The sequence below is a fragment of the Triticum urartu genome, chromosome 3A (genome assembly GCF_056163025.1).
Source record: "Triticum urartu cultivar PI428250 chromosome 3A, HENAU_Tu73, whole genome shotgun sequence".
Taxonomy (NCBI): domain Eukaryota; kingdom Viridiplantae; phylum Streptophyta; class Magnoliopsida; order Poales; family Poaceae; genus Triticum; species Triticum urartu.
The window spans coordinates 161,304,851-161,317,189 of record NC_141875.1 but is presented as its reverse complement, the minus strand read 5'-3'; positions in this window follow the sequence as shown (position 1 = coordinate 161,317,189).

Genomic DNA, 12,339 nt, shown 5'->3' with positions numbered 1-12,339 from the left:
AGACAATTTGCGCGCCGGACTCGTCATCATTGAAGCCTGGTTCAGGGGCTACTGAGGGAGTCCTGGATTAGGGGGTGTTCGGATAGCCGGACTATACCTTCAGCCGGACTCCTGGACTATGAAGATACAAGATTGAAGACTTCGTCCCGTGTCGGGATGGGACGTTCCTTGGCGTGGAAGGCAAGCTTGGCGATGCGGATATTCAAGATCTCCTACCATTGTAACCGACTCTGTGTAACCCTAACCCTATCCGGTGTCTTTATAAACCGGAGGGTTGTAGTCCGTAGGAGAGATTCAACTCCATACACAACAATCATACCATAGGCTAGCTTCTAGGGTTTAGCCTCCTTGATCTCGTGGTAGATCTACTCTTGTACTACCCATATCATCAATATTAATCTAGCAGGAGTAGGGTATTACCTCCATCGAGAGGGCCCGAACCTGGGTAAAACAAAGTGTCCCCTGTCTCCTGTTACCATCCGGCCTAGACGCACAGTTCTGGACCCCCTACCCGAGATCCGCCGGTTTTGACACCGACATTATGCCTCCGAGGGTCAGGACGCTTAACCAATTCCCACACATTGTTCAGGTCTAATTGTTGAAGCTCTTCTTGCATAGCTTGAATCCATTTAGGTTCCATGAAGGCTTCAGCAACTTTCTTGGGTTCAGATATAGAGACAAATGCAAAGTGCCCACAGAAATTTGCTAGCTGTGTTGCTCTTGAACGAGTGAGTGGACCAGGTGCATTGATGCTGTCGATTATCCTCTCAATCTGGACTTCATTTGCAACACGAGGATGAACTGGACGAAGACTTTGGTCTTGCTGATCATTGTCTTCATTATCGACATTGACTTCAGGCTGAGCAGTGCCTTCGAGTTGATTAGGTGCAGAAATGATGAGTTCTTCTTTAGCCTGAGCCTCTAAAGGTATGATTTCTCTAGTACCCATAAGCTTGATGGATTCACTTGGTGAGACTTCGGATATCACATTTGGCAGGTGCTCTCTTTGCGAGCCGTTAGTTCATCGAACCGCAAATCCACAGTTTCAACCACTTTATAGTGAAAGAGGTTGAAAACTCTGTAGGAGTGTGAATACTTTCCGTAACCAAGCATAAAACCTTCATGTGCTTTCGGTGCAAATTTTGAAGTGTGATGCGGATCTTTGATCCAGCACCTAGCACCAAATACTCTGAAGTAACCGACATTTGGCTTCTTACCAGTTAAGAGCTCATATGATGTCTTCTTTAGAAGCTTGTGAAGATAAACACGGTTGATGACATGGCATGCAGTATCAATGGCTTCAGGCCAGAACTTTCTTGGAGTCTTGTACTCATCAAGCTTCTTCCGAGCCATCTCAATGAGGGTTTTGTTCTTGCGCTCCATGATACCATTCTGCTGAGGTGTGTATGGAGCTGAGAACTCATGAGTGATGCCCAATGTATCAAGATAAGTGTTGAGGTCGGTGTTCTTGAACTCTGTGTCATTGTCACTTATGATGTGCTTGATCTTGATGACATAGTTTGTCATGGCACGATTGGCGAATCGTCTGAAGACATCCTGCACATCATTCTTGTAGAGGATTATATGCACCCATGTATATCTTGAGTAATCATCAACAATGATGAAACCATAGAGGCAAGCAGTGGTACTAAGAGTAGAGTAGTGAGGAGGGCCGAATAAGTCCATGTGAAGCAGCACGAAGGGACATGATGTAGTCATGATTGTCTTCGAGGAATGCTTGGCCCTAGTCATCTTTCCAGCTTCGCAGTGTAACACCCCGGATGTAACTTGCCATATTTGTAACTCCGACTCTGCCATTTTAGGCTTTAAGTTATGAGATTCCCTTCGTGGTTGGGTTTTGTCTTCGGTTTGCATTTTGTTCATGTCATGCATTTCATGTCATGTCATCATGTGCATCTCATTTGCATACGTGTTCGTCTCATACATCCGAGCATTTTCCAAGTTGCCCGTTTTGCAATTCGACACTCCTACGTGCACCGGCGCACCCCTTTCGTCTCTTTTCGTGAGCAGGTGTTAAACGTTCTCGGAATGGACCGAGATTTGCCAAGTGGTCGTGGTACACCACCGGTAGACCGCCTGTCAAATTTTGTCCCATTTGGAGTCCGTTTGATACTCCAACGACTAACCGGGTAACCACGAAGGCCTCTTGTGTGTTGCAGCCCAACACCACCCAAAACGGCCCAATAACCCATCCAAACCACTCCCATGTCCTCCTTCGTCGGATCATGATCGTGTGGGCGAAAACTACATCCCATTTGGACACTCCTACCTCCTCCTAGCTATAAATATGTGCACCCCGTCCAATTTCCGGGTCCCAAAACCCTAAAATTTGTCCCCTCCGCCGTCGGACGTGTTCGCACCCACCGGACACGCCCGCGCCACCGCGCCCGCACCACTCGCAGCGTCCCACGTGTCCCTGCCGCCACCTCGCAGCCGCGGCCCGATGAGCCCAGGCGGGGCCCGCCCGGCCCATCCACGCGCGCCGCCTGACGCGCACCGCCTCGCCGCCAGCGCCGGTCTCGGTCGCCACCACCCGAGCCGCCGCAGCGCCACCGCGAGGTCACCGCCCTCCATGCCTCGTCGCCCCGCCTCCCCGTCGTCGGCAAGCCGCTGCCCCTCGCCGAATCCCTCCTCTCGGGCCGTCTCGCCAACTCCGGCGAGCTCCGACCACCGCGGCGACGAACCCCGACGATCCTCGGCTTCCGTGCAAGATCAATTTCGAAGGTCGTTTTTCCTCTAAGTCCTTTTCCCCTCATGATTTATGCCCCTGTTCATCATGCCATAACTCCATGACCGTAGCTCCGTTTCATGCGCATAAGATATCAAAATATTCATTGTGAGATGCTCTTCATTTCATTCCATTGTGGCATGCTTGTTTGAGTTCATGTTGATGCCCAAATCATTGATGCAAGAGTGCTATAAAATGTTTACTTCTGTTACTTACCAGATTATGATGATTTGTCATTTCTGTCACATTTGTTGTGTGCTTCATATGGGCATGAGCTCTACATGTGTTATGATCTACGCCATGCCATCTTTACAAAGGTGATTGCCATGTATTTTTTTGATCAATGTGGTGACTAGCACAAGCATGCAAAGCAGCCTTCGTGATATTGCTGTTTTCAGGGACTTAGGATTTTGCAAAGTCCTTGTTCTGCTGTTATTTTTATGCCATGTAAACATGATGCTACAGGGAAATCCATGCTTTTTTGAGTTGCTTCCGTAAGGATGTTTTGGACATATGGTTATGATCCATCCATCCATGCCCCTTTTTGCAATTATGGAGTGCCCTAGCATGTCTTAATCTTGCTCTACTTTTGCTATAAAATGTTCTTGGCAGATTGTTTACATGTTAATCAATTTTTCCATGGTTGATGTTGTTGATCCATGCATGCTATTAGCTTGCTCTTGCCATGGTTAGCTTCATGAACATGTCATCCTGTTGTAGGTATGCTTGTCTTGTCATGCAAGGCTTTATGATGAGTGATTTGAGCTCGCAAAGATGCCTTCATAATGTTGTTTTTGCCATGCTCAGTTTTCTGCCAAGTCTGAGACTCTAAATAAAACTTGCTATGTTTACACGGGTGCCATCATATCTTCTGTGCATTTTTCGCTCATGGTCAGTAAGAGACTTATGATCTATGCATTTAGTACATTCATGTCATGCCTTTGTTTGCTACGATATGTTCCTGTATCATGTTGTTTGCTTGCTCTAAACATTGCTTCCTGATGTTATTTCTGGCATGTTAGTATTCTCACTAAGTCTGTGAAGCTAATATCTTTTGCACTTTTGCCATGCTTGTTTGAACCTGCTCTTGTGTGATTTAGCCGTAGCTCAGTGTTCATGTTTTGTCAAGCATCTTGAGTACATCACTGCCATATGCTTTGTTGCTATGTTGGAGTGCAGTAGCTTAGTTTCTTGTTGCATTCTAGATGGCATCGTGCTGTTAATCGTAGAATTGTGCCATTCTTGTTTCGCTTTCCATTTGCAAAACCATGCATCCGATTTCGGTGATCTTTATATCAATTTCGACCGAAATCATCTCATCTTTCCAGCGGCACACTTGGTTTGCCCAGTTGATGCCTTGATCATTCTTTCCCTTCCGAAGCACGCATATGCATTGCATATCATGCCATGTTTTGCATCATGTTGCTTGTGCATTGCACCGTGATTGATTGTTGGTCCTTTGCTTGTGTTCTTGCTTTGGGTAGAGCCGGGAGACGAGTACGTGATTGATGAACCTGTTCAGTATGCTAGCGAGGATCAAGCTTTCGTCAACTCTGAGAACTTTGCAGGCAAGATGACCATACCCTCGAAATCACTTCTATCTTTGCTTTGCTAGTTGTTCGCTCTATTGCAATGCCACGCTACCAACCACTTGCTATATCATGCCTCCCATATTTCCATGTCAAACCTCTAACCCACTGATAACCCACAAGTATAGGTGATCGCAACTATTTTCGAGGGTAGAGTATTCAACCCAAATTTATTGATTCGACACAAGGGGAGCTGTTGGGGATATGACTATTTTTGTAAGCCATCCAGGAGGGGCCGGGTTACGCAAATAGAGGTTCATCAGAAGCCCAAGACCAAGGCATGAAGATGGCGGTTCACTAAAAGGCTTAAAGGCCCACAGGCGACTTTGAGGCCCGTAAAGATAAACCGCCATGATGGTATAACTTGTACTGTAAGATAGAAGTAACTAGTCGCCGAGCCGGACACTGTTTATAAGCCGGCCGGGACTCTGTAGGCCGCAGGGCGTCAACCCGTGTATATAAGGGGACGACCCGCCAGCGGCTCGGGGGGAAAAACAACTGATCGAGGGCCAGGCATACCGTATCTCGCTCCCTGGTCATCGAAACCTCAAGCAATTCCAACCCAAATAGACGTAGGCCTTCCTTCACCATAAGGGGATGAACTAGTATAAACCTCGCGTGTCCTTGTCCCGATTAACCCCTTTAAGCTTCCTAGTTGCGATGGCTCCACGATTAAGTCCTTGCAAAAGGACATCTGCCGTGACAATTCCACGATAGTTGGCGCCCACCGTGGGGCCAGCGCACTGTGGATTTGGGTTCTTGAAGGGCAGCTTCGAAGGGCTCAAGGGATACGCAATTGGCCGGATGACCAAGAGTCGTCGCGGCAAGATCTACATCGACGATGAAAGCTGGGGCCCCGACGCCGGCTCAATTGAGTTCGGGTACCGGGTCCCCTTTGGCGGAATTCACGTCTTCATCGGCTGGATTGGTGAGTCGGGCCGTGAGCCGGACAGCTGCACCGACCTCGTCGAGACGGCTCAGCGTGCGAAACCCGCCCGAGCTCAACCCGTCGTGAAGCGTGCCTTTGTGGGTTGCATCCACGGAGGTGAACTTTCTGAAGGATCTAAAGGTGATGGTGAGCCGGCCGTCCTCTCTGACGGTGATTCGTCCGCTGGCTCAACAGATTTGCTGTATCAAGTTCAAGATGGTGTGCTTGGGGGCTGTTCCGATGGCAGCACTATTCCGGACCCCTCAGAGTCGCCAAACTGGGCAGGAGTCTTCATGGCTGGTACTCAACCCGGCCAAAATTCTACGGCCTCAGCAGCGATAACGACCGGGTTAGGAGCAGCCGGGGCAGGAGGCCTGCCCGCTCACCGGCTCAGGTGCTGATGGATCTCATGGATAAACTTACGGCCTTGTTAACTACTATAGTCGTCCCTGCGAACCAATCTGAGCATGAGGCAGAGGTGGCACAGGTTCGCGATGAGATCGCCCGGGCCAAGGAAACCTTAGCAGCTGAAGATACTAGATTGGCCACAGAGCAGGCGGCTTTGGACGTACAGGCGCAGCAACTTCAGGCAGAGGCCTTTCAGCTCACGTTGAGCTCGAATGCATCTAATGAGGTAATGAGGAGGAGACATCAGAAAACTCAGTCCCGTTTACCTCAGATTTATGATCCTCGAAATCTCTTTGATACACCCGGGGCCGGCCCAAGTAACCCGCCAGGTGCAAATCAGTTTATGACATCCGGAGCGGGAGGCCCAGTCCAGCCTCCGGTGACGGTGCCTCTTCACGGCAATATGGCACCGCCCCATTACGTACCAATACCACAGGGTCACTTCTCCAACCCCATGGAGAACTTAATCGCAACATCAGCTTGTTTGGCGGCTATCCCAGTAGATGGTGATGATCCGACAGCGGTGGAAACCCGTGGGATTAGGGAACTTGTCCAAATAGCCCTGGGTCAGCAAGAGACCTACTCCTACAGCCGGGAAAGGATTCACTCAACTCCTCCGCCCTGGTTAGCTCCGCCTCGTCAAACCCGGAGCCCGAGTTACATTAGACACATGGAGCCAGAGGCATTGTCAAGTAGCGCTTAGCATCGGAACCAGCCCGGTGGGTATAACCCGGTTCAGGATCGTATACGTCAGGAGGACGAGCGGGCGGCTCAGCTAGCGGCTCAGCTAGCAGTCCAACAGGACTCACCGGCTTACCCGACGACTTCCGTTGAGGCGGGTGTTGCTACTAGAACTGGAGGAGTTCCTTGTCTGGTACCGGCTCTATGTAATGTACGTCTGCCCAAGGATTTCAAGGGACCTCGAAAGGTGCCGAATTATACGGCCGATTTACAGCCTGGGGCATGGATTGAAAGTTACGAGATGGCCATGGAGCTGTTGGAGGTTAGTGATGAAGCGATGGCTAAATACTTCACCATTGACAAAGAGCCTTTGCTGTTATATGTGGCTGCTAATTCACGAGCCATCAGTGTGGCAATTGTGGTAGAGCGCAAGGAGCCTGGTAAGGAACATCCGGTTCAACGGCCGGTTTGTTATGTCAGTGAGGTACTCATCGAGTCAAAACAGAGATATCCTCATTGGCAGAAACTTGTTTACGGGGTGTTCATGGCAAGCCGGAAGCTGAAGCAATACTTCCAAGGTCACCCTATCACTGTGGTAAGTTCTTCCCCCTTGGGAGACATTATTCAAAACAGAGAGGCTACAGGACGAGTCGCCAAGTGGGCCATCGAGCTCGGGCCTCATGGTCTGAAATACATACCATGCACTGCCATTAAGTCTCAAGCTTTGGTGGATTTCATCAACGACTGGACAGAGCTACAAGCGCCTAAGGAGAAGCCCGATAACACTTATTGGACTATTCACTTTGATGGGTCCAGACAGTTGGAAGGCTCGGGGGCTGGAGTCGTGTTAACTTCCCCTTGAGGTGACAAATTTTGTTATGTGCTCCGGATTATGTTTCCTTGTACTAACAATGCAGCTGAGTACGAGGCCCTACTCCATGGTCTCCGGATGGCCAAAGAGATGAACTTGAGCCGGGTAAGATGCTTGGGAGACTCAGACCTTGTGGCTCAACAGGTGTCAGGCAAGTGGGCCTCTAAAGATCCCCTTATGGCGGCTTACCGTCGTGAAGTCGATGCTGTGGCTGGACATTTCAAGGGTTATGTGGTGGAACACATTGATCAAAGGAAGAATGAGGTGGCTGATGCCTTAAGCCGGCTGGGATCTCAGCATAAGCCGGTGCCGCCTAACACTTTTCTTGATGTTTTGCATAACCCTTCTGTTAAGTTACCTACAGAGGAAGATCTGGCAATACCAGACCCGGAGGCACAGCTGGTGGTGGCTCTCCATGTTATCCCGGATTGGACAGTGCCTTATTTGGCTTACATGACCCGGGGAGAGTTGCCTGAAGATGAGACCTTGGCAAGACAAATCGCCCGGTGGTCCAAGTCCATGACAATTGTCAATGGCGAGTTACATCATTGCAGCATCACTGGAGCGTTTCAACATTGCGTGTCACCTACAGAGGGTCAGGAGATCCTTCATGAGATTCATGAAGGTGATTGTGGTCATCACGCCGGCTCAAAATCTCTTGTGGCCAAAGCTTTCCGTCATGGGTTTTATTGGCTGACGGCTCATGCTGATGCAGAAGACCTGGTCAGTAAATGTGATGGATGTCAGAAATTCTCACGACGAGCCCATGTGCCGGCTCAAGAATTGAGGATGATTCCAATTACTTGGCCGTTTGCAGTATGGGGGCTTGATATGGTCGGGCCTTTCAAAAAGTCTAAGGATAAAAAGACGCACCTCTTTGTGGCGATTGACAAGTTCACAAAGTGGGTGGAGGCGGAGCCAGCCAGTAAGTGTGATGCAGCCACGGCGGTCCAGTTTATGAAAAAGGTGATTTTTCGCTTTGGTTTTCCACACAGCATCATAACTGATAATGGCACTAACCTCCCCAAAGGAGCTATGGAAGAGTTCTGTCAACGAGAGCATATCCGGCTTGACGTTCGAGCTGTGGCTCACCCTCAATCCAATGGTCAAGCAGAACGAGCTAATCAAGAAATCTTGAGGGGTATCAAGCCCCGGCTCTTGGTCCCCTTGCAGCGGACGCCGGGTTGTTGGGTGGAGGAGTTACCTTCTGTACTTTGGAGCATCAATACTACACCTAACAGATCTACGGGTTACTCACCTTTCTTTATGGTGTATGGAGCAGAGGCGGTCTTGCCAAGTGACATCCGTCATGACTCACCCTGTGTGGCGGCTTATGTTGAGGAAGACAAAGAAAAATCTCGGCAAGACGCACTTGACCTGTTGGATGAAGAGCGAGACTTGGCAATAGCCCACTCGGCGATTAACCAGCAAGACCTGCGCCGCTACCATAGCCGCCGGGTTAGGTCCAGAACCTTTTAGGAAGGCGACTTAGTGCTCCGACTCATCCAGGATCAATCTGACATGCACAAGCTATCCCCTCCTTGGGAAGGACCCTTTGTGGTCAGCAATAATCTGAACAACGGATCATACTACCTTATCGACGTTCGGGAGCACAAAGACTCACGTAAGTCGGAGGAGGAGACCCGTCGGCCGTGGAATATCGCTCATCTTTGGCCTTATTATACTTGAACCATCGGCTCTAATGTGTATATACTTATACTATGTATATTACATAAAGCAGTAAAGCAGGACCTCTGTCCTTTTTTCCACTCCCAAAAAAGGTTTATGTGTTTTCTTTGTTAGATGGTGGAGATAACCAAGGAGAAGCGGATCATATCTGAATCCGGCTTTCCTTTCGTCCGGCTTATGATCATATCTGAATCTAGCTGTGATCACTTGGGGGCTTCCTGTTCAAACATAGGTCGTATTCGAACCAAAGAGAACATAGCTATCGATACCCACTTGATCGGCATACTGCCAAACCCACTTGGGGGCTTCTCGATCATATTTGAATCATAGCTTAACCCCTTTGGGTCTGACGTGGATCGTATTCGAATCAGCATCATTAAACAACTCTTATGGTCACTTGGGGGCTTCCTATCCAAACATAGGTCGTATTCGAACCAAAGAGAACATAGCTGTCGATACCCACTTGATCGGCATCGCCACAGCCACTGGGGGCTAACAGATCGTATCTGAATCTTAGCTCAACCCCTTTGGAATGGTTCACTGATCGTATTTGAATCAGAAACCCTTGAATTTTGTTCATCATATTTTACAAGTATGAACATTGGATATCTTGCGACCCTCTTGAAAATACAATGGAATACATTGCAATCCTCCAGGATTAATATTGGTTACATCAGGTTGTTAAGTACCAGGTGAACTTTTATGTGCCAATTTTCAGGAGTTAAACTTACCCTCGGGGGTTGGCTTATATAAGCCGGAAAAGCAGCCGTAAGCATCACAGGGCAATGCAAGACATTTCTGCAAAGGACATAGCAGATTCATATAAACTACAAAGTGCATAGTGACGGCGGCTTATGCAAGTATTAAGGGCCATAAGCACGCGCAAAGGCATAACAAAAGTCAAAGTATTTTCTACTCTGTTACAAGACTCCCCGAGTCTGAATGATGCGGCATTGTTTTTCTACAATGACATAAGCAGGTGGCGCCTGGCAATCTACTCTTGGGGTTGACTTGAAGCCTCCGGGTTATCCTTCTCCGCCTCTCCGCCGGCTGCTTTGTCCTGGAAGGATGATGAGGCCCAGTCAATGCCACTCAAGGCCTCAAACTCAGCTTCATCATCTATTAAACCGGTTGGGTCGACTTCAGGGGCAAAGGTTTGCTTACGGGTCGGAGGGATCAAGCTGACATCGTCATAATGCGGCGTGGGTATTCTCCGATTCTCCTTGTCATAACCCGGCTGACACTTGGTGAGGTCAGTGTCATTTCCAATTTGAGTGGCCACGGGGCGTATATCCCTCACGTAGGTGGTGAAATTCTTTTCATCAAATGGAGTGCCATCCTCCTTTAAACTTGGATACCCAAGAGCGATGTCGGCAGGGTCTAGCTCTGGTAACCAGGCTTTGGCCCGACTCAAAGCGGCTATTGCTCCGGCTCTTGCTTGGGCCTGTCTCAACTCTTGAATCCGCTAAGGAAGTACAGCAAGCCATTGTAACACATCTTGCAAGAGGTGGGTCACATCATTTGATAAGGCTACAACGGCCAAGGCACATTGTGACCCAATGTACAGTTGCTCTACTAGAGTATACACCGCCTTCAATTTGATCAGCATATTCTGCTTGAGGTTTGTGCTCCTGGGGCCTGTATTGGTAAGTATAAGGTAAACCTCTGGTAAAAACTGAAGGAATATTTACAATATTTAATGCTTGCTTAAGATAACTTACCAAAGATCGCTAAGACCATCCGAGATATCTGGCGTTGTAAGCCGGTCAGTTCGGCTGTTGTGTTTGCCAGCGACGCCTCTGCTGTCTCGGCCCGAGTCACCAGTCCGGCCTTTTCGTCAGTCCAAATTTTCTTCCCCGACTCAAAATTTTTCTTCAGCTTCTCTTGTTCAGAGACGCTGAATTCAAATTTGGAGTTGGCCTTTTGAATTTCAATCTCCTAGGCTGCCAGGCGGTTCTTTAGGTCAGCAATCTCTGATTCAAATTGACTTATGGTGGTCTGCATTGCACCAGATAGTAGTCAAGATTACGGTAAATAATATTAAGTCCCAAGGACTTTGCAAGCAAAGATACTTGAAACTTGGGGGCCAATGTATACCGAAGCTTTCTAAATTATTAAGCCGATCCTGGATATTAAGTCCCAAATACTTTGCAAGCAAAGATACTTGGCACTTGGGGGATAATGTGTATCGCAAGTTAAAGGTATTGTGTTACATCCGGTTTAAATATTTTTTCTTTAAGCCGGGCAAGCAGCTCTAACAATTTTTCTAAGTCTACAGCATATTTATTCATAAGCAATAGACTTGGGGGCTGGTACAGTAAGTATGATTGGAAGTAAGGAAGCATAAGTCATACCTCAGATTTTTGCTGTATTTGCTTCACCATGTCAATTTCCAGGTCACGGCTGCTTTGCACCTGGTTGATATAGCCCGAGACGATCTCTCCAATACTTAAATGAGTATAATCGGTGATATCCATCTTGGCCTTACGGCGTTCTAGCAACTCCTCTTTAGCCGAGCATTTGGCAAGGACGATGGGCCTGGCCGGCTCAACGAATTGAGCCCTGAGAAATTCCACTTCTGGGTCAGCCGTTTTGACTGGGCTAGGTGCCTCCGGGTTAACAGAACCATCAAGAATATCTTCAGCAGGCGGGTCAGAAGTTGGTGCTGCAATGTCTTGAGCCGGCTCAGGCGGCGGTTGATGTGTGGAAGAATCGGGAGCAGCTATACCTTGTTCCGGTTCAGTCACCACAGGGGTTTGGGCCGGCTTATCCTTCTTGGTTTTCTTCCTGGGCTTAACCTGCATGCTGTGGGCAAAGCAGAGAAAAAAGTAAAGAAACATGAAGAAAGAAAAACATAAGGTGAATAAATTGATATTACCCACAGGCAAGCGGTGCTGACAGCCGGTATTATCTTAAACCGGTTACACGGACTACTATGGCTGAAACAGAGTCAACAGACACAGTTTTTGGCTAAGTGTGGAGCAAACAGGTTTCACAAATTGCAATTATTATTTTGGATCAAATGATGTTCTGGAAAGGAAAATTTTCTAGACCTAAAACAGTATAGGGAAGTTCATATACTCAAGGAGGGCTTCCAAGACAAGGAAATGAGATCTGTTTTCATACAGAATAAGCACACAACATCCTCCGCGGCAGTTCTATGTGGTTTTTTACGATCTGAACAAGGTATTAGAGGTAAGAAGTAATGGAGGCTGCGTCGGGCGACGATGAACGTCGACGAACTCAAGACAGTACTAATGCAGATCTGAGAAAGGGGGAAAAGAGAACTCACCGATGTGGAAGAACTATGGAGGGTTGCCGTTGTTCTCTGGTCAAAAAACAGGGTGATGCAACGGCCTGAGTCGGTGAAGACGAGGTTTCCGACGGTGGCGGCGGCGGAGCTCGAGTGGCAGAAGAGGGAGTG